General features: G+C 43.5%; 1 protein-coding gene across 4 annotated transcripts in view; it reads left to right on the top strand.

Moving 5' to 3' along the window:
• Cacnb4 (calcium voltage-gated channel auxiliary subunit beta 4) overlaps window positions 1–20,632 on the top strand; it is a 263,294-nt gene that overhangs the window by 168,863 nt on the left and 73,799 nt on the right. The gene's annotated exons all lie outside the window — the stretch shown is intronic.

The raw sequence follows: 20,632 nt of genomic DNA, 5'->3' as shown, positions 1-20,632 counted from the left end.
AGTATATCTGGTGAAGGTCATTGATTGGACTTCCCTGAAGAAGTGGATAAAAGAAGAATGTCCTATGACCCCAAATGTTCTTGGGAGCCCAAATCTGACCTTCCCTTGCCAGGAAGCCACAGTCCTCCGTGTAAGCAGCAGACTTGGCTGCTCTCAGCATTCTTCAGTTAAGAATTACTAGCCTCGGGCTGTTTGATCTTTCACTTCCTGAAAAATTAACACAGGCTCTCTGGTGCTGTGCCAAAGCTGTACACATTTCCGTTCAAACAGCACAGAAACATTCCCAAATACTTATTTTTCATCTTCAATTTATTATGCACCAACTTGCTTAACTGGTCAGTTCTTAGAAACATTAGAGTAAAGCTAATAGAGGCATGCTTCTTTGTCCCTACAGATCTTGAGAGCCAGCCCAATAGTTTCTCAATGAATATCTACAAACTTGACCTGTACTGCCTTGGGAGTTTGTGTAGGAGGGAGTCTGTGGAATTGGGGCAAAAAGATAATAACAGTCTTTGAAAAAGCAATCCACCTCTCCTTTCTCTAATCACTCCATATTCCTTGAAGGAAATTATTTATATTTCCACCGAGTAAAGGAATACATCCTACCATATAGACTAATAGATTAATCAATACCATTTTTTTCAAGTCTTGCCATAAATTTCAAATTCCTATCAACATCATATTTGACAATTAGGAATAAAATATTATGAACACAAAATAACTTAAGTTTTTCTGAGTTAGCTTATCATTTCCAAGTAAGGTGGTTTCCAATCACACATATGGGGCCATCTTTAGTGATACTTTTCAATTACTCTAATAATTGCTCCTCTTTTTTTTTCTTTTTTGAGACAAGGTCTCTTAATGAATCAGGAGCTCACTTATCTAGTTAGACTGCTTGGCCAGCATGCCCAAGATCCTCCTTCCTATGTCTCCCTAAAACTGGATTACATCAAGTCCAGATTTTTGTGTACATGCCTGGGATCCAAACTTAGGATGTCATGTTTATGTGGCAGGCACTCTACTGACTGAACCCACCTCTCCAGTCCCATGAATAAGGATTTAATTCATGTTCATCCGTCATTCCATACTGCTAAGTTTCTTTTGCTTTTGAGCCTTTATGAAACAGAATAGATAAACGAAACTGCTTGCTAAGCACCTGGCCCTGGGTCTGGTACATGATTCCTTGAGAGGGGAAGTGCTCTGTCACACCTCATTCGTGATTCTCTTCCACAGACTAGACTAGTGTGTATCTGAGCACGCGTACACACTTGTGTTCTCTCTCTCTCTCTCTCTCTCTCTCTCTCTCTCTCTCTCTCGCTCTCTCTCTCTCTCTCTCTCTCTCTCTCTCTCTCTCTCTCTCTCTCTCTCTCTCTCTCTCCCTCTCCCTCTCCCTCTCCCTCTCCCTCTCCCTCTCCCTCTCTCTCTCCTTCTCTCCCCCGGCCACCCCAACCCCCGGCCTCAGAATATTATCAGGTGGCTTCATTCGCTGTAATGGTCATTTTCATTTTTCCCAGATTTAAAAAGTCTACACTACATAGGAAGAGAGCAAACCATCCTTAATTGTACATGTGAAACACTAGTCTGTTGGTGTCATCCTTTGTGATGATGTTGGTGGTCACAATGACCACAACGCAACTAGTCTTTTCTCCGAGAGGCAGAAACCATTTCTCCCTCTCCACATCTTACAAGATTCATACAATCCAGCTGTCGCATCCTCCTCAGACACCTTTCAACCCTCTTCAAGTAGAGAATGTGCCTTGGCCACCTTGGGGCATCAGATTGTATTATCACTGAGCTGCAGGTTCCTTTTCCAACACCAGTGCCTGCTTCGTCAGCTGGGTCTGTGTATCTGGAAGAATTGCCTCAGAAAATCTTACCACATTATAAAAAGATTTCTCCAATCTGGTTGCTTTTATGATGACTTCACATTTGGGGGGTGGGGGAAGTCCACAAACCTCAAAGTGTAAAGATTTTGACTTTGAATCCCAATGTTACATGAGCTAAGGAGTCAAAGTGTTCAGAGCCTGTCCCCCCCTGACCACAGTGCCACATTCCGCAGGGGACACCTGAGCAGAGGAAGTGGAGTTTGGCTTCCCAGAGTGGCTTGGGGTGCACGGGTCCAGATGGGAGGCCCAGCTGTACAGGGTGTTCTCGTGAGCATAGCTTAGTTTTTTGGGGCAGCACTTTCCCTATCTATAAAAAGACAAGTAAGAACAATAAAACTGTACTCAAGGGCTGTGGTGGACTTATATATAATGTGAGGAAAGCGTGATGGATGCCCTGTTAAGTAATGAAAATCGTCATTAGAGAATGAGAGGAACCGGAGTGTCGGTTGACGAGCATGTATCCACAGAACAGTCAGAGAATAGAATCCTGTTAATAGTATACCAACTTGTGAGAAATATATTATCAGGCTGAGGCCCAGACACTGAGATTTCTATATTTCCTTGGATACTATACTTGTTGGGAGAGGTTACTGTTATAAAGTACCACCACTTGGGATGCTCAGAACTCAAAAGTTTATTGGTTCACTGTTCTGGCGACTGAGAGTTCAAAATTAAGGTACTGGCCGGGATATGCTCCCTCCAAAACCTGCAAGTGAAGAACCTGGGCTGGTTAGGGTTTTGTTGTTGTTGTTGTTTTGTTTTGTCAATTTGACAATCTAGGGTCATCTGGGAAGAAGAAACCTCAAGTGAGGACATGTTTCCCTCAGACTGGCTGGTAGGCAAGTCTGTAAGGTGTTTTCTTGATTAATGATTGGTGTGGGAGGACCCACTTCATTCAGGATGGTGCTATGATACGTGGCCTGGGCTATATAAGAAAGCTGGGGGAGCTAGCCAGGGGGACCAAGCCAGTAAGCAGCATTCCTCCAAGGTCTCGGTTTCAGTTTCTGCCCAGCTTCCCCTAATGATGCACTGGAAGCCAAATAAATCCTTTTCTCCCAAGTTGCTTTTGGTCATGATGTTTATCACAGCAATAAGAGTCTATTGAGGGGAGGATCCTTCCTCAGCTGTGGCTAGCCTGTGACTTGCTTCGCTTGTGACAGCGTGATGGCTTCCTTCTGGTGTGCCTTCACTTCACTGTCTTTAGCATTGCAGACAAAGTCCCCTCACTGTTGCGGCATTTATAAATTGCTCTTGGTTGGGTCTTTCCAAATTTTGCGATCACATATTATCCGTGGCCTTCTAATTTGATAAAAATTTGCTGCTCTAAGACGGGTGCTTTCTTCTGGGATGTGTCCTTGCTCAGTAGCCCATTTTGCTGTCTTCTTAAAATACCCTCCCTGCTACATTAGAGTGTTTTAGTTGCAGAAGTCATTTGTGCTTACTCTAACAACTAAATCTCTCTCGTGCTTTCTCCCATTGTGTCCACCCTAATACTAAAGTACCATCACCAGCCTGCTGTTGGTCCCTCCGCCTTTTCCTCCCTGCTCAGCCATGTGAGAATACACCTGTCAGCTTGGGTTGTTCATTCCTACAGAAATGAGACCATGCCTGTCAGGTACTTTCCCTGTTTCCAGGTCACGTGGAGAAAGAGCTGTTTCTTTTTGAACGCTGCAGAGGAGGTGGCGGGGCTACAGGTTTTCGACGGCTCCCTCGCTGGTGGAAATGGAGGTCGCCATTTCTGTCTTTTGGGCTGTGGGGATCGATGGGCAGAGGTGAAGCCAGGCCTTTGTTTTCCCACTGTGCAACTCCAGCAGGCCCTGTTTTTAAAGAAAACAGTCACAGCGATTACATGTCAGCTCTTAACACAAGCACGAATGTCGGGGAGGCTTTCCGAGTGTGGCAATGAGCTGGCCCACCCACCAGTGCGCTGATGCCTTTTGCCTGCCTTGGGAAAGCGCTGCCAGGGACCACAAGGGAGCTTCAAAATGAGGTTGGGAGCTTCCTCGAGCCCTTAACTTAACGGTGCCTGAGTTTCATTAATTTGCTGTAACACTGCTCCTTTTGTGAGCTGAGGATGAGCCTTCATCATATGTCACATATTCTAAATGCAATTCCCAATCAGACTGGACAAGGAGCTCTTCTGGAAAAATAATTAGAACAGACTGAAGATAACCTGCCTTTTATAAGTAAGCTTAAAGTCGTGCCAGCCTCCACTTTAGGGCAATTTCAGGGCTTCGTTTGTGTATAGAAACATCACCGACAGACACCCAGACACTGTGTTCTAATCACAGGTTAGCAGCACTCACACAAACTGGCTCTATTTTCAGAGTGAAGCACACAGGAGCCTCAGCAATTCTTGGTCAATAGCCAACTAGTATACCGCAGTGACCCGGGATAACCTGCAAGCCCTCAGGCAGGATGTGAGCTTACAGCTTTATAAATTTTAACTGATAAGGAATGGGGCAAGACTAGAACTGGAGGGATGGAAGCAGGGCTTGCTTGGATATGACACTGCCGTGTTTTTGTTTTCTCCTCTTTAAAAGCTTATAACAGAAACTGATAAACCTCAAATAGTATAGAAGTCCCCAGAGGCAGCTGATAGCATATGTCCTATTTTCAAGATGTTTTGTTACCTGAGACAACAAAGGTTACAGAGTATTATATATTGTATAATGCTATATATTTTATGTAATGGACCAGAAGTAATACAGATATATGTAAAGATATACATGTAGATGTGGGCATACACATATATTTAAGAATTAATCGGTCTAAGAATGAATGAGTACTTCTCTACTCTGCAGCATACCTCCTCTTTGAATTGTGCCATAACCCATTTCCCCATCCCCAGCTGATGGGCACTTCAACACAGTTTCAGTGTTGTGATATTACAGCAAGCACCACAGGGAACATCTTTCTACAACTATGCCAAGGCAAGATTCTTAAATATTGCCATGCACAGTAGCACACATCTGTAGCACAAGCTACTTGGGAGGCTGAGGCAGGCATATCATTTGAATCTCAAAGATTGCAGCCAGCCTAGGCAGCATAGTGAGACTCTGCACACAGAAAACCTCAAATTATACTACCAAATTGATTCACAACTATTGTATTTCTGGAATTTGGGTCATGCTTCATTATTCGTAATATAAAAAAATGATGCTGGCATAACTTTTGTTTTAATTTTATTTCCACTTAAATCTTTGATCTATGTGAAAATTTTAGTAGATTAGTAAGTAGAGCTCTATCCTGACTTTTTAATTCTGGTACAACCACCATCCTGGTGTTTATCATTCACTATCTGTCCTGCCTCCATTTACCATATTCAAAAATACCTGTATTTGCATGGCTATCTGAATTGTGTATTTGTGGCCATTATGTCTCTTTCTGTACTACCCCCAGACTATTTCAATTGCTGTAGCTTTCTAATATGTAATTTTGAAGTTTAGTAGAATTTGTTTCCCCATTCACTTTTTTTCCACCTTACACTTTTCTTAACACAATTTCATTTTTTCTATGTGATTTTGGGAATGACTTTCAAACATTTTCTCCAAAAAAAAAAATTATATTGTGCTTTGTGTTCATACTTTTTGAGTGTGGGGAAATCGTGTTTTATAATATGGAGTGTGCACACCCCAGGGCAGTGGATGACCTTTCAGTTATTTTGTAAGCAGAGGTGAAGACTCAGGCTTTCTTCATGTAAGACCTGGAAATGTTATGCTACCACCCCTTCAGTATTTGACCGATTGAAAAGTCATACATGAGTGGGATGTTTTCTATTGGATTCTTTGTTATGCAAAGGGGAACTCCTGGTTTTGATATATTAACTTCATTTATTAACCAAAACTTACTCAGTTCTCTACCAAGTCTCATTAAATTTTCATTGACTGTCTTGAGATCCCCAGCTCCACAGTGATGTTAGTTGGAACTACTAAGGATTGTTGTCTCTCAGTCCCTTCATGGAAATTTGTTTTTCCTCTTTATGGTCTGTCTGTTATTATAAAGACAACAGTATCATTTGTTTCTTACATCATATGGTTTAGTACTTTCAAACTGCAGGTTATGCATTCATGGAGCGCTCAATCTTTTATTCTGAGTGAAATTTATACAAAGAAATGAAAATTTAAAATGAATAGAGAAATCCTAGAGTATTACATATTCTAACCACTATGAATTTTATGTTTCAGGTGTTCATGCACACACATGTTTCCTAGGTCATTGAACAAAGTTAATTTCTTACTATAAAATATGGTGGACATATTTTATTAGAGTTTGAAGTATGCTCTGATAAGTGATTTCTTTCTGGATTTTACACATTCTTTTCCTTCTTGCCTCGGAGGATAAATACTCTTTCCTTCTGGCTCCATCTCCCTTGCTCCCTCAAGAGGAGGACTGAGTAGAATCATGTGAGTGCTGTGGTTCCTTGTTACCCTTTGGATGGGATGTCAATGCATACCCCAAGCTGAACTGATGACTTCACCAGAATTGGAAGGAGATGGAGCCAGACTGTTGGAAAGCACAGAGGCAAAAGAGTGATTTGTTGAACTCGGTATACCTAATCCATTCAGATACTTTTGGTTTATTTCCAATTATTTGCTAAACAGATGTAAGAATTACAGACCACAACCTTATTTCCCACCTACCTTCCTGACCATTTGGGTAGATCCAATTTTCTAGAAGACAGAGCTAGGTGAGATGCAGTCAGGTCACTCTCCCTGGAGAGTCATGGTGCCTGTGTAGTTATGGGTTGCCTTCCACATACAAAGGCATGTCATAGAAGCATGGGCATAAATGAGGTATAATCATGCTCTAAAGGGCTTTTGGGTTCTGTTACACTGTAGTTATTGGGGTGGGTTTCATTTAACCTAGTATTCCAGTAGCTCTTATTTAATCCAAGAAGTAGAAAGGGCATGGCCTAGTTCTCTTTCTGTTGCCGTGATGAAACATTGACTCAAACCAACGTGGGGAAGAAATGGCTTTTATTTCATCTTATAACTTCTAAGTCACAATCACTGAGGGGAGTCAGGGCAGAATACAGGGCAAGAACCTAGAGGCAGGAACCGAAGCAGGAGCCATGGAGGAATATTGCTTACCGGCTTGCTATCCCTCGCTGGCTCAGTTAGCTTCCTTACACAGTTATGGCATACTTGCCTAGGGATGGCACCTCTCACAGTGTTGTGGGCCCTCCTATATCAAATAGTCATCAAGAAAAGGACCCCACAGATGTGTTCACAGGCCAACCTGATGGAGGCCAGTCCTCAGTTGAGGCTCCCTCTTTCCAGCGTGTCACGTTACCCACTGAGATCAGCCAGCATAGTGCTACAGAAGGGGTCACCAGGAAGGTTAAAGTTCCCACCCATAAACGGACAGTCAGTAAGAGTAAGATTTTTAAAGTTTAGACAATACGTGAGTATTGTTTGCTTGTCTTTCTCTGTGTACAGGCAGCTGTCCATGCTCCCAAATCCAAGCAGCCTGGAAGCAGGCTCTCCTGTTGTGCTAACATCGGACTCCATTGAGTTTCTCGTGATGCTCACCACACACAGCCATGTTGACTTTCTCTTGGGGTGTTTCACACACCAGCTCAGTCTCTACTTTATATTCCCACTTCCTCCTTTCTGCCCTGTGATCTTTCAATGTGTGCTGACAATTTCCCTTTTCTCCACATTTGACTGGCAGGAAAGAGGACAGGGAGCAGCAGATGGAGATAAAGAACCTGATGGGTCAAGTTCACCTCTGCTGCACAGGGCCACGATGCCACTCTCTTGTGTCACCTTCACTTGTGTAACTTCGGTTGTCTGGGGTGCTCCACCCACTTAGCACCTGCAGCTGGGTGAGAGCAGAGCAAGACAGTCATGCTGACTCACTTCAAACCCATCCTCGTTAAAGACAGTCCCCCGTGCCGCTCATCAGCCACACTGCCTGCCACTGGTCCTTCCTACTCTTCCATTCCCTCCATACCCTCCGTTCCTCCTTGAGCCCTGGCATCTCTCCCCACCATCCCTCTGCGAAAGACCTTGTGCTTCATTTTTATGAAAAGACAGAAGCAATCAGGAGAGACTCCGCCAGAGTCCCATTAGTGCCTCTGCCTTCCCCACCTCCGCCTTCCCCACCTCCGCCTTCCCCCTGTCACCTCCAGAATGACTACGCACCTGTCTTTGCCCAACCCCAGCCTCTTGTGTGTTCAGTTGATCTCCTGCCTACTCAGGGCACAGCTTCAGCAGTTCTTCTTGTTCTTACCTTACAGTCTCCTCCATCTCTACTGAATCACTCTCATTTGCAATACAGATGTCCTCCCATCCCCCCATGGATTACTTCCTGGTTGGATGCTGCTGCCTCCTCCCCCTGTCCGTCTGTCCCTTCCACTTCAGCAGGTGTTCTTCACTCATTTGTGCTATGAGTACATTCAAGGTGAAGCCTATGGACTCCTTCTCAGAACAACGTTTTTAAATGCTCCAAATAAAACAGGACCACAAAAGGAACACCAGATATGATTATCAGTAATCATTTTCAACTAATAGAGTATGCTAACATTATTTATTTATTAATATACTAATGCATTTAATGTGAAGGTGAGCTAAAATTACATTTTAATTTTTAAGTAAACATAAAACATGCTACTGCAAAAGTTCTCTCTAGTTATAACCCTTACACTACCTAGACTCCAAAAGTCTGTGCAGTATTATGAGATGAAGATTCTCATTGGACCTGTTAAATTTAAATAATGAAAATGATCCACTGATGGTATTACATTAATGCAGATAAGCTGCAGAGTCAAAACAAAGTTTCATGTTTTCCCATCTAAACTGGTATACTTACTTCCTAGGTCCTCCATGGCCATCATAGGAACCTTGCTTCTTGCAACAGTGCTCCCTCTAGAAAGTGCTCTCTTCTCTGCCTATGCATCTCCCCTGTTCTGTGGGGGCTCTCTTCACTCAGGATTTTGATCCCCATAATCCTTTGGAACTATTCTTACTGAGGTCACCAATGACTTTTGTATTGCTATAGACAATGATGTCGCCTGTCTTAGCAGCAGTATTTGAGAGATCGATCTTTTTTATTTAATATTTTTCCTTGTGTGTATTCTTTGCACATGGTACTTGCTATAGAAGACATTTCAATACAAGTACATATTGTATATTGAGTGTATTCTTTTTTTAATCAAAAATTTAATTAGCATATACCGTATTGGGTTTCATCACAGCATTTTCAAGCCAAATTTGTTTTGATTGATTCTCCTCCTCAGCCTCCTGCTCCCCTTTGTACCCATCTACCCCCACATAGATTTTCCATTTTCATGTCACATGTCTCATTGCCCCCTCTCCCCTCCTCAAGGCCTTTTCCCTCCCCTTGTGGTTACTTTTCTAGCTTGGAGCCTCTCCCCACACTCACCCCCCCACTCATATGCATCCATATAAATGTGATAAGATAGGATCCGTATGTGAGAGAGACCCAGAGCTTTGGCTTTTCTCTGGCCTTTAAGGTTCTCAGGTGTTTAATGCTGCTCCCTTCTCATCTGACATCTAAATCATGGTGTGAGCCAGGACTCGGTCCTTCCGTGTCTTTTCTTTCTATCTATATGCATTCTTTTATTTACCCCTCCAAAGTCCTAACTTCAGCCTGAATTTCAACGGCACATTCACTACCTCCACATGGCCTCCTCATAGAAAAACCAACTCATCATGTGACTTTGAGCTCCCCATGTTCTCAAACCTGCTTTTCTTTTGGTCTCTCCTCATCCAGCTAATTTCAGCTCTATTTCTCCAGAAACTTAGGCTAAACACTCCAGTGCCGTGCTCACTCATCATCAGTGCTCATCAGCTCTAGTGTCAGGATACATTTTGGAGATGACCATTTCCCTGTCCCGCTGTTGCCTGGCCATGTGATCCTCTAAAGCTAGGAAGAGGGCCCCGGCCTCCTCATCCTCCCCGCAACCCTTATCCTATTGTTAAGTTTGGAAGTCCAGCGACCTCACGAGCAGCTCATCTAAGTCTGCTTCTTTGGACTCAGAAGCAGTATGCACAGTGCCTAATGCTATTCAAAGCTCCTAGGCACTGCTAATAGATATCGTTCCCTAGTGATGGATGTTTCCTGTGAGTGACTTGTGGAGTTCATTCAGTAGCAAATCATGAATATAAGATTTTAAATGATGCTCTGCAAGTTTGAAATATGGCATCTCAATTTTAGGCACTTCTTATTAAAGGTTATTGTTTCAAATATTCAGATATTGTTTCAAATATTCAAATGAAATCATGACCTATATCTCTCAATATTAAGGGGCTGTGCTGTTTCTGTGGTGTGACTGACAGATACGTGAAATGTGTTAGCTAACAGTACCTTCTTCTAGCATTCTTTCTCTTCTATGAACAACAAATAATAAAAATGTCTCCAATAGCATTAGAGGGCAGGTAACTTTTTAGCAATTAATTCGGACTCTTGTTCAATAAACACTATTGAATAGCTGTTATATGCCAAGGACTCCACTGGGTACTGGGACACACATAAAGCCAGGGGACGTCCTAGAAGATCCAGATGAATAGGGAGGTAGAGGAGACAGGGGGTGGAATGTTCAGCTCTGTGTGAATGAATCTACAGGCTCCATCCTGACAACCCCTCTGGAGTCCTTGGAAAATGATCTGTTCTTGGTTGCTATGTCTAAAGGACCCATCCATACCACAACCAACTCTGTTCCTAAACAGTGCTGGCTTAGAATCCCAAAGGGTGAAAAGTAGATGTCATATAAAGACTTCGCTGGAAAAATGCCCAATTGAAGCTGTGGTGATATATTGTGTACCCTAATAAAATTTGCCTGAAGATCAGAGAGACACAGGAACAAGCCACTGCCACATCTCACCTCACCAACTCCACGAGTCCTCTGACTGTGTGTCTCTGAGTCCTTAGCGAAAGGCTCCAGCTGAAAAAGCCACTAGCTGGAAGGGACGCTTCTGCCAAAAAGCCTTTTAGTTCCTGTCTCCTCACGCCTTATATACCTTTCTCCGCCCAGCCATCACTTCAGGGATTAAAGGCATTTGTGCTTCCCAGTACTGGGATTAAAGGTGTGTGCCACCACTGCCTGGCTCTGTTTTCTCTCTTAGACTGAGTCACTCTCGTAGTCCAGGGTGGCTTTGAACTCACAGAGATCCAGATGAATCTCTGCCTCCCAAGTGCTGGGATTAAAGGTGTGTGCCACCACTGCCTGGCCTCTATGTTTAATCTAGTAGCTTGTTCTGTTCTCTGATCTTCAGGCAGATTTTATTAGGGTACACAATATATCACCACATGAAGCATTCCAAAAAAAAAGGTGGACTCTATTCTTAAACTTTCTTTTCTTTTTTCATTTATTCTTTTTCTCTTTTTATATTATTATTAAGAGATTTTCTATTCATTTTACATACCAACCACAGATTCCCTCTCCTCCTTCCTCCCACCCCCCAGCCTTCCCCTTCAAACCCCCCCCCCCCATTCCTACCTCCTCCAAGGCAAGATCTCCCATGTGGAGACCTGGTACATTCAGTTGAGGCAGGTCCAAGCCCCTCTCCCCTGCACCAAGGCTGCACAAAGTGTCTCACCATAGGCACTGGGCTCCAAAAAGCTGGCTCATGTACCAGGGACGGATTCCGATCCCACTACCCTGCCTAGGGGCCCCCTAAACAGTTCAAGCTAAACAACTGTCTCGCCTATCCAGAGGGCCTAGTCCAGTACCATAGGGACTCCTCAGCTATTGGTCCACAGTTCATGCGTTTCCACTAGTTTGGCTGGTTGTCTCTGTACATTTTCCCATCATGATCTTGATGTCCCTTGCTCATAGAATCCCTCCTCTCTCTCATTGACTGGACTCCTGGAGCTCTGCCTGGGACCTGGCCATGGATCTCTGCATCTGCTTCCATCAGTCACTGAATGAGGGCTCTATGATGACAGTTAGGGTATTCAGCCTTCTGATCACTGGAGTAGGCCAGTTCAGGGACCCTCTCGACTATTGCCAGTAGTCTAAGGTGAGGTTATCCTTGTGGATTTCTGGGAACTTCTCTAGCACTCTGTTTTTTCCTATTCCCATGATGTCTTCATTTATCATGGTATCCCTTCTCTTGCTCTCCCACTCTGTTCCCATTCCAGCTCAAACCTCCCGTTTCCCTATGTTCTCATCCCCTATCCCTTGCCTTTCATTACCCACCACACACCACCAGTTTGCTCATGTAGATCTCATCTAGTTCTCCTTCGCTGGGTGATCCATGCATCCTTCCCTGGGTCCTCCCTGCTAGCTAGCCTCCCTGGAGCTGTGGGTTGCAGTCTGGTTATCCTTTGCTTTACATCTAGTATCCACTTATGAGTGAGTACATACCTTGTTTGTCCTTCTGAGTCTGAGTTACTTCACTCAGGATGATATTTTCTAGTTCCATCCATTTGCCTGCAAACCTCATGATGTCATTGTTTTTCTCTGCTGAGTAGTACTACATTATGTATATGTACCACATTTTCTTTATCCATTCTTCAGTTGAGGGGCATCTAGGTTGTTTCCAGGTTCTAGCTATTACGAATAATGCTTCTATGAACAGAGTTGAGCATGTGTCCTTGTGGTATGATTGAGCATTCCTTAAGTATATGCTCGAGAGTAGTATAGCTGGGTCTTGAGGAAGATTGATTTCCAATTTTCTGAGAAACTGCCATACTGATATCCAAAGTGGCTGTACAAGTTTGCACTCCCACCAACAACAGTGGAGGAGTGTTCCCCCTGCTGCACATCATCTCCAACATAAGCTGTCCTCAGTGTTTTTGATCTTAGCCATTCTGACAGGTGTAAGGTGGTATCTCAGAGTCATTTTGATTTGCATTTCCCTGATGACTAAGGATGTTGAGCAATTTCTCAAATGTCTCTCAGCCATCTGAGATTCTTCCTGAGAATTCTCTGTTTAGCTCTGTAGCCCATTTTAATTGGATTGTTAGGTATTTTGATGTCTAGTTTCTTGAGTTCTTTATATATTTTGGAGATCAGCCCTCTGTCAGATGTGGGGTTGGTGAAGATCTTTTCCCATTCTGTAGGCTGTCATTTTGTCTTATTGACTGTGTCTTTTGCCCTGCAAAAGCTTCTCAGCTTCAAGAGGTCCCATTTATTAATTGTTGCTCTCAGTGTCTGTGCTACTGGCATATTTAGGAAGTGGTCTCCTATGCCAATACATTCAAGACTACTTCCTACTTTCTCTTCTATCAGGTTCAGAGTAACTAGATTTATGTTGAGGTCTTTGATCTGCTTGGACTTGAGTTTTGTGCATGGCGACAGGTATGGATCTATTTGCAATCTTCTGCATGTTGATATCCAGTTATGCCAGCACCATTTGTTGAAGATGCTTTCTTTTTTCCATTGTACAATTTTGACTTCTTTGTCAAAATCAGGTGTTCATAGGTGTGTGGGTCTTTAATTCTATTTCATTGGTCCACATGTTGATTTTTATGCCGGTACAAAGCTGTTTTTATTACTGTAACTCTATAGTAGAGCTTTAAGTCAGGGATCATGATGCCTCCAGAGGTTGCTTTATTGTACAGGATTGTTTTAGCTATCCTGGGTTTTTTTTTTTTTTTTTTTTTTTGGTTTTTTGAGACAGGGTTTCTCTGCGTAGCTTTGCGCCTTTCCTGGAACTCACTTGGTAGCCCAGGCTGGCCTCGAACTCACAGAGATCCGCCTGCCTCTGCCTCCCGAGTGCTGGGATTAAAGGCGTGCGCCACCACCACCCGGCTATCCTGGGTTTTTTGTTTTTCCATCTGAAGTTGGAATTGTTCTTTCAGGGTCTGTGAAGAATTGTGTTGGGATTTTGATGGGGATTGCATTGAATCTGTAGATGGCTTTTGGTAAGATTGCCATTTTTACTATGTTAATCCTACATATCCATGCGTATAGGAGATCTTTTCATTTTATGTTATCTTCTTTTCTTTCTCTCTCTCTTTCTTTCTCTCTCTTTTTTCTTTCTTTCTCTCTTTCTTTCACTTCTCTCTCTCTCTCTCTCTCTCTCTCTCTCTCTCTCTCTCTCTCTCTCTCTTTTTAAGTTTTTCAAGACAGTTTCTCTGTGCAGCCTTGGCTATCCTAATGTAGTAAGTAACTGTAGATGTCTCCTTACTCATTTCTAGGGACTCCTACATTTTAAATGACTCACCTCCATCCCATTATACCATTCTCTGTGGTGACATTTATGTATGTGTATACAGAGGTATTCATACTTTAGGAGCATTCAGAATATATGAATATATATATACCCACAAAGTGTTTGATTTGGTGTGTGTGTGTGTGTGTGTGTGTGTGTGTGTGTGTGTGTGTGTGTGTGTGTTTTGGAGACCAGGTCTTACTATGAGTGACTTTGATTAGCCTGGAAGTCACCTGGTAGCCCAGGCTGGCCTCAGTTGTGATGACCCTCCTTCTGTCCCTGCCTTCCAAGTAAAGTTCTGGGGCCATAGGCTTGTGTCACCATATTGGACAAAAGAATTTTAGAACAATTCCCTCTGGGTGGGGAAGAGAGAAAAACCCATGGAGAATTTAAGAACTATAAAATATAGCATGGTGTTAAAATATCACCTTGCTTCAATCTTATTTCACTTGTTACAGGGCTGATGGGAGACAGGGATGATCTCCTGATGTCCCTTATTTTATTGATGAGGAAGCTGATGATTTGGGGGCTTTCCCCAGCTGGTCCCTCAGGCAGCTCTGGAATAGAACCTCAGTTCCTGCCTGAGTCTGTGCTCCTGCATCCACTCTGTAAACAGGACTTCATTGGCTGATGCTAAAGAACAACTTTTTCCATCAGGGTTGGGAAGGCCAGTCTGAGATTATCTGACGGAGCATCGGTAGTTTTATGGTTGGAATGGAATGTCACTAGACACCGTCCTGGCTCCTGGTCAGGTTCCACCCAATGGCAATCACTGAAAGGCCATGCGAATGGCTCCCTGTAGCTGTCCACAAGCAAGGGGGTCACATGAGGTCATAGGCCTGATGCCAGGAGTGAGGGAGCAAAGCAGGCATGTTCAGATCTGGACCCCATGGAATCTGTGATGTGACGGGAGAGTAAGATGAGCCGGAGCTCCTGAAGGGCTGTCTTAAAGGAATCTGGAAGACAAATGTGCAGGACCTGGTGGGAAACTGATGGGGCCAGCAGCCAGTGTAGAGTGAAAGTAACAGCCAGTGGGAGTCAGATGGGCCAAGACCATCATCTGGGGTCTGACCTGCAGTTCCTCTTGAGTATGCACTGATTAGTTTTTAGAACACGCAAAGCACTGTAAGGAGGCCACATCCTCCCCTTTACCCAAGTGCTACCTGTCCTCTCACACATGCTGAGGTAGGTTCTCTGCAAGCCTAGTGTTATCTTCTTTTTTTCCCTTTCACAGTTATGGGTGGTACACAGGGAGCAGGTGCAGCTCCCTGACATAGCTGGCAACCCTCCTAGACTCACAAATATGAACATGGATAAGTTCCAACTTGAAGTTATTTTGCAAGCAGGCTGAGTCAACAAATCTTGGGTATTGACTGGGTTTAGTCCTTTAGGAACTGACTCAATATTTTATGAAACTGACTCGCAAAGTTCAGAAGATCTTCAAAATAATGGGACTAAAACAGGATTTGTGATTTCCACCAAGTGCTCGAGTCTACAGACTACAACTGCCTTAGTAAGTATCTTTTGACATTTCTGATTGTCAGGAAACTTCAGACTTCAAGTCAAAAGTCTGACATTGGAAATGTCGTGAATCTTAGAAGCCCCTGACTCTCTTGGGGAGAATCCCACAGGTACTTGTCCTGGGCAGGAGATGGCCGCCAGAAGCCACAGATATGTCTGTATCTCAGTCTGTTGCTATAGCAGAATATTCAAGACTGGGTAAATTGCTAGAAAGAGGGGGTATGTTTTGCCTCACAGTGTTTTTTAAACTTAATTTAATTTAGTTTGGAGACAAAGGTTTTATGTACCCAAGGCTGGCCTTGAATTCCTGATTATCTCGTGTCTACCGCTCAGGTTCTGGGATTCCAGCCTTTATTGCCATACCCATGGTTCATGGTTTTAGAGGCTAGGATGCCCAATTCCAGCTTTTGCTTGAGGAACTCATGCTACTTCAAATTGTAGCAGAAATAAGCAAGTACTATAGGAAGAGAGAGAAAGAGAGAGAGAGAGAATAAAATCAAGCAATGGAAGACAGATGTATTTTTATACTAACTACTGGTGACAACAGATCAAGCCCCAGGAAAACTAGAACTCACTTAAAGGGAAGGCATTAATCTATTCACAAGAGTCTATTCTCATGATCCCAATGCCTCTCCCAGAATTGAAGTCCTAACGCATGACCTTTTGGACGGCACACTCAAACCACAGCAGTTTTGTTTCATTATGACAGATTGGTTATTGGTTGACTCTGAGGCAGACAGATTATCCTGTGTTATACCAGAGGGCCCAGCACAATCACTGGGGTCAAGTATAACCTAGATCTTAAGTGCACCTAAACGCCACATGTTAAGGTTTGATGCCCAGTGTGGGAGGTGGTGGAACCTTTCAAAGGTGGGACTTCCTGGACAGTTTGTGAGTTATTTTGAGCATGCCCTGGAAGGGATAATGGAATCCTTCTTCCTCTACTGTTTTTCTTCCTGGTCACAAGACAAGCAGCCTTGCTCTACTGCACACTCCCATCATGCACTCCCAACCATGATGCACTTCCACTCTTAAAGCAATAGGTCCAACCAGCCATGGACTTGGCACCTCAAAAACTGTGAATCAAAACAAAACTTTATAAATTGATTTATCTCAGGTATTGTTCTTACAGTAACAAATGGCTGACTAATGCAAAATCCTCGTAAGCAGAAGAGGGGGAGAGTACTGTGAGAAAGACTCAGCCTGGTTTTGCTTCTTTGGAAATGGAGGACTGGGTTTGTGAGCCAAGAAAGGCAAATGGCTTCCAGGAGCCAAAAAGCAAAACAGATTCTCCCTGGGGGCCTCCAGAGGAACATGCTTCCGCTGACACTGTAATTTTAGGTCAGTAAAGCTTGTTTTTTGCCTGTCCTTCCCTCCCTCCCTTCCAGCATTGGAAATGTCGCGAGTCTTCTAAACCCTTCATCCCACCCCCCCTTCGTTCCTTCCTCATGCTCTCCCTCTGTTTTTTAAAATATGGTCTTGCTATGTAGTCTTGGCTGGCCTAATAGTCACTGTGTAACCCAGGTTGGCCTCAAATTCACGCCAATCCTCCTGACTTTGCCCCTCTAATGCTAGGATTTCAGACAGAAGCCACTCTGCTTAGGGCTCCATTTTGGACTTCTGACTCCCCAGAACTATGAAGTAACGAATCTGTGTTGGCTCAGCCTACCGGCCTGCGGTCATTCATCACAACAGCCGTAGGAAGGAAGCCTGTAGATGGGGAAAGAGTGAATGAAACATGAGTGCTGCTTCAGCTGCCGTCATGCATGCTGCTTCTAACCATGTTTTATCAATTGAGGATTGTAATTGTCATCAGTTAGATGACGAAATCATGGCTCGTTTCCAAAGATACCGTTTGTAAAAACAAACAAACAAAACTGTCAGCTCCCTAAACTAATCAAATAAGTTTTAACTTTGCAAAAGCCTAGGAATTCTAAGACCATTTCTCAGGCTTTTGAGGATGCATCGTAGCCTAGGCACTTAGCACTGATTTGCCTGTCTATTGTTATCACAATCAGAATGCATGTTTAATTGGAAATTCTTCTCTGGTAAAATAAAAAACCAAATTATACATTATGTTATATATTGGCATATTGTATACAAATATACACAAGTTATACATATATGATAAGTACCATACTTGCTATAGTAAGCAAATCCATTCCTGAGGTTACTATGAAGACTCTGGACTGGTGAAGTTAAAGAAAAGGAAAGAAACATAAAGCGACATTTGTTTTACAACTGTTCTATTTCTGTTAGTTAGTATTCACTCAGGAAATACATAGTCTAGCATCTAATAATTTCTAAATTGCTGTGTCACTCACGCGGTACCACAGCAGGATCACCAGACACAGAGGAGAGGCTAATTATGAGGCGTTTACTTTGGAAGTCACAATCTTTGCAAAGTGGACTTTGTAAAAGCTGTCCTGGATGCTATTGTGGACAGGAAAGAAAACAAGCTAGCTAGAAACACACCCTGTCACGATGTTTTGAAAGTGTGCTTGTTTGTTCAAAAGTATGTTTGGGTTCTTAATTGTGTGAAGGAAACATTCTAATCTGGCTAGTTGCTGCGACCTGCATGGCTTTCGAGTTGATTTGATTGGGGTGAGGAGAGAATAAAGAAAGAACAGACTACAGAAAAGCAGGGAGCGAGGGGGCCACATGCTCTGATGGAGATGCACCAACAGCAGCCTGGAAACTCACAAGGAAGTGGGGGTAGCTAATCTCTGTTGTAGGTCAGTGCAGGGGAGCTCTTCAGATTGCTGTCACTACTGAGGAGGAAGCTGTGATTGGTAGTTTCTGCATACCCTGGTTAAAACACTCATACTTGGACCAGAGAAAGGCTTTGCCATTCCTCCGAGCCTGACCTGAGGATGGAGTTGCCATTTCCGTGGGTCTGAGACATTGGGGTCCTTGACTGAGCCATGTTCATGTCAATAATAAATATTCAACCAGGACTTGAACAATTGTGGCTCTCTCTCTCTCTCTCTCTCTGCTCTCTCTCTCTCTCTCTCTCTCTCTCTCTCTCTCTCTCTGTGTGTGTGTGTGTATGTTATTTGTACTTGTAGATCTTGTCTCTTAAAAGTGTGCATGAAGGACTATTGGAGTAAACAGTGAACATGCCTTTGTTAGTTCTGACTGTTGTGCCCTATTCCACACAGGACACACTGCTGTTCTGTAGGAATTTATTTGGAAAAGAGTTCACAAGCATCTGTCTATCAGTGTGCAGTCCTGTACCCCAGCACAAGCTGGGCATGGATGCCTGTGTGCACGGTGGCCACAGGCCTGTCAGTTATGCTTGGTGTATTTATAGGTTCAGTAGCCGGGGAACATCCAACTGTTATGTAACAACACTGGAAGCGCTCTGGTTAGGGAAGTGGCCTTATTAGAAAGAGAGATGCTCAGGGACCCAGTGTTGGTATTTTTCTCCTAGAGCTGAGGTAGCTCTCTGATAAGCTAGCAATGGAAGGAAGGAAATGGGTCTCCAGGGGCGGCCATATTTGTCTCCTGCTCGCTACAGATTTGCCTTCTCTTTACTTGATGTAAGACATTGGAGAGGTGGACATAATATGGGGTTGCCGATCCCATTATGCCCAGCATGTGGTTGCATGCTTAATGCATATTCTTGACTAAATGAATGAAAGAACAGACTTCAGTCAGTGCCGGGTGCCTGCTATATTAAAAAAAAAGGTTGAAGTATATATCTTAATGTGGAAACCGGCAGTACCTTTTTCCCTCTGCCCTGCCCCTTTTTATTTTTGTTTCAAAACATTCGTTTCTGCCATATTGAGAGGGGGGCTTAAAATGGCAGTGCACTGGGCCCCCAGCCAGCTTTCAGCTGAATGCTTTCTTAGTTGTGCACAGACAAAGCATGTAGACAGGGAGGGTGTTTAGAGTACACTAGTGCGTGGTTCCGAAGCCACGGTGGCAGGCTTCCTCCTCACTCTGGCTCGTCCTTCAAACCGTGTGCTTGCACCAGGCTGAGGGTTTTTCAGTCTTGTGAGCCACTTATTATTTCTTAGCCCATTGCCAGTACTTTTTAGACTTAAGTTCACCACGGGGTCTTCCAGACCTTGTAACTTCAGACTCCGGACCCTGGTGTGTGTAGACATCCTGCAGACAGCCAGACAGGTTTTGCTTCAGTCTTGCCAAAGCCTTCCAAGTGGACAAGCCACCTTTTCATCCACTGTGATCTTATTCTTTCACAGCAGGGTACTATTCTGGATGGCCAAGGAATGTGTGACTGAAACTCAGATTGGGCTGACATTGGGTGAGAGTCTGCATCCTACCTGGTCTCACAGTGAAGTGTTTGTGCAAACGGCCAGCTGAATTCAGTTAGCTGATTGCCGCTAACCTGACAGCATCAATAGATTTCCAAATGCCTCAATTTACCTTTGAACAAATAACTTGCTTATTAAGGGTGAGGTGACATTCAGTGCCAGAACCTCTGAACTGTGGCACTCTTGGTTTTCCAGGCCAGGCGTTTCTCTGCTGGGCCTGTCCTGTGTACTGTAGAGCATTTGGAGCATCCTGGTTTCTACCAATCATGGGTCAGCAGCACCTCTTGCCACTGAATTTTTGAGAATGAAAAGGGTCTTCAGATATTGCTGAATGTCCCATGGGATTATGACTTCCCCATTGGAAATTTATGTTCTAAGCCAGTAGTTAAAAAGTCTTGCCTGTACCAGAACCCAGATCTGATGTTTCCTTCTGTGGCTTAGCAGCCTGTCTGGACAGTGTTGACTTCTGACGTTCTGTGTTAGATAGGAGTGGTCATTAATTCCTTTACAGTTCTTAGATAATCAGGTAAACATGCATGTTTCCTTCCTGTAAACAATTTCTAATCAAGGTAAAATTTAAAAATGTTTTACTATGTTTGTTTATTTGTGTGTATAGGGGTGTGCATGTGGAGGTCAGAGGACAATTAGTGTGAGTTAGTTCTCTCTGCTCACCATGTTGGCCCCAGGAATTGAACTTAGGTCAGGCCCAGCAGCAAGTGATTTTATCCAGTGAACCATCTCATTGACCTAACTGGAGAAATTATTATTTTGCCAGATAGACTTAATACTGAATAATAATAATAATAATAATAATAAT

Source organism: Peromyscus californicus, unplaced genomic scaffold, assembly GCF_007827085.1.
Source record: "Peromyscus californicus insignis strain IS unplaced genomic scaffold, ASM782708v3 Scaffold_7__1_contigs__length_154581171, whole genome shotgun sequence".
Classification (NCBI taxonomy): domain Eukaryota; kingdom Metazoa; phylum Chordata; class Mammalia; order Rodentia; family Cricetidae; genus Peromyscus; species Peromyscus californicus.
The sequence above is the reverse complement of the archived record's forward strand: the minus strand, read 5'-3'. Positions and strand labels throughout refer to the sequence as shown.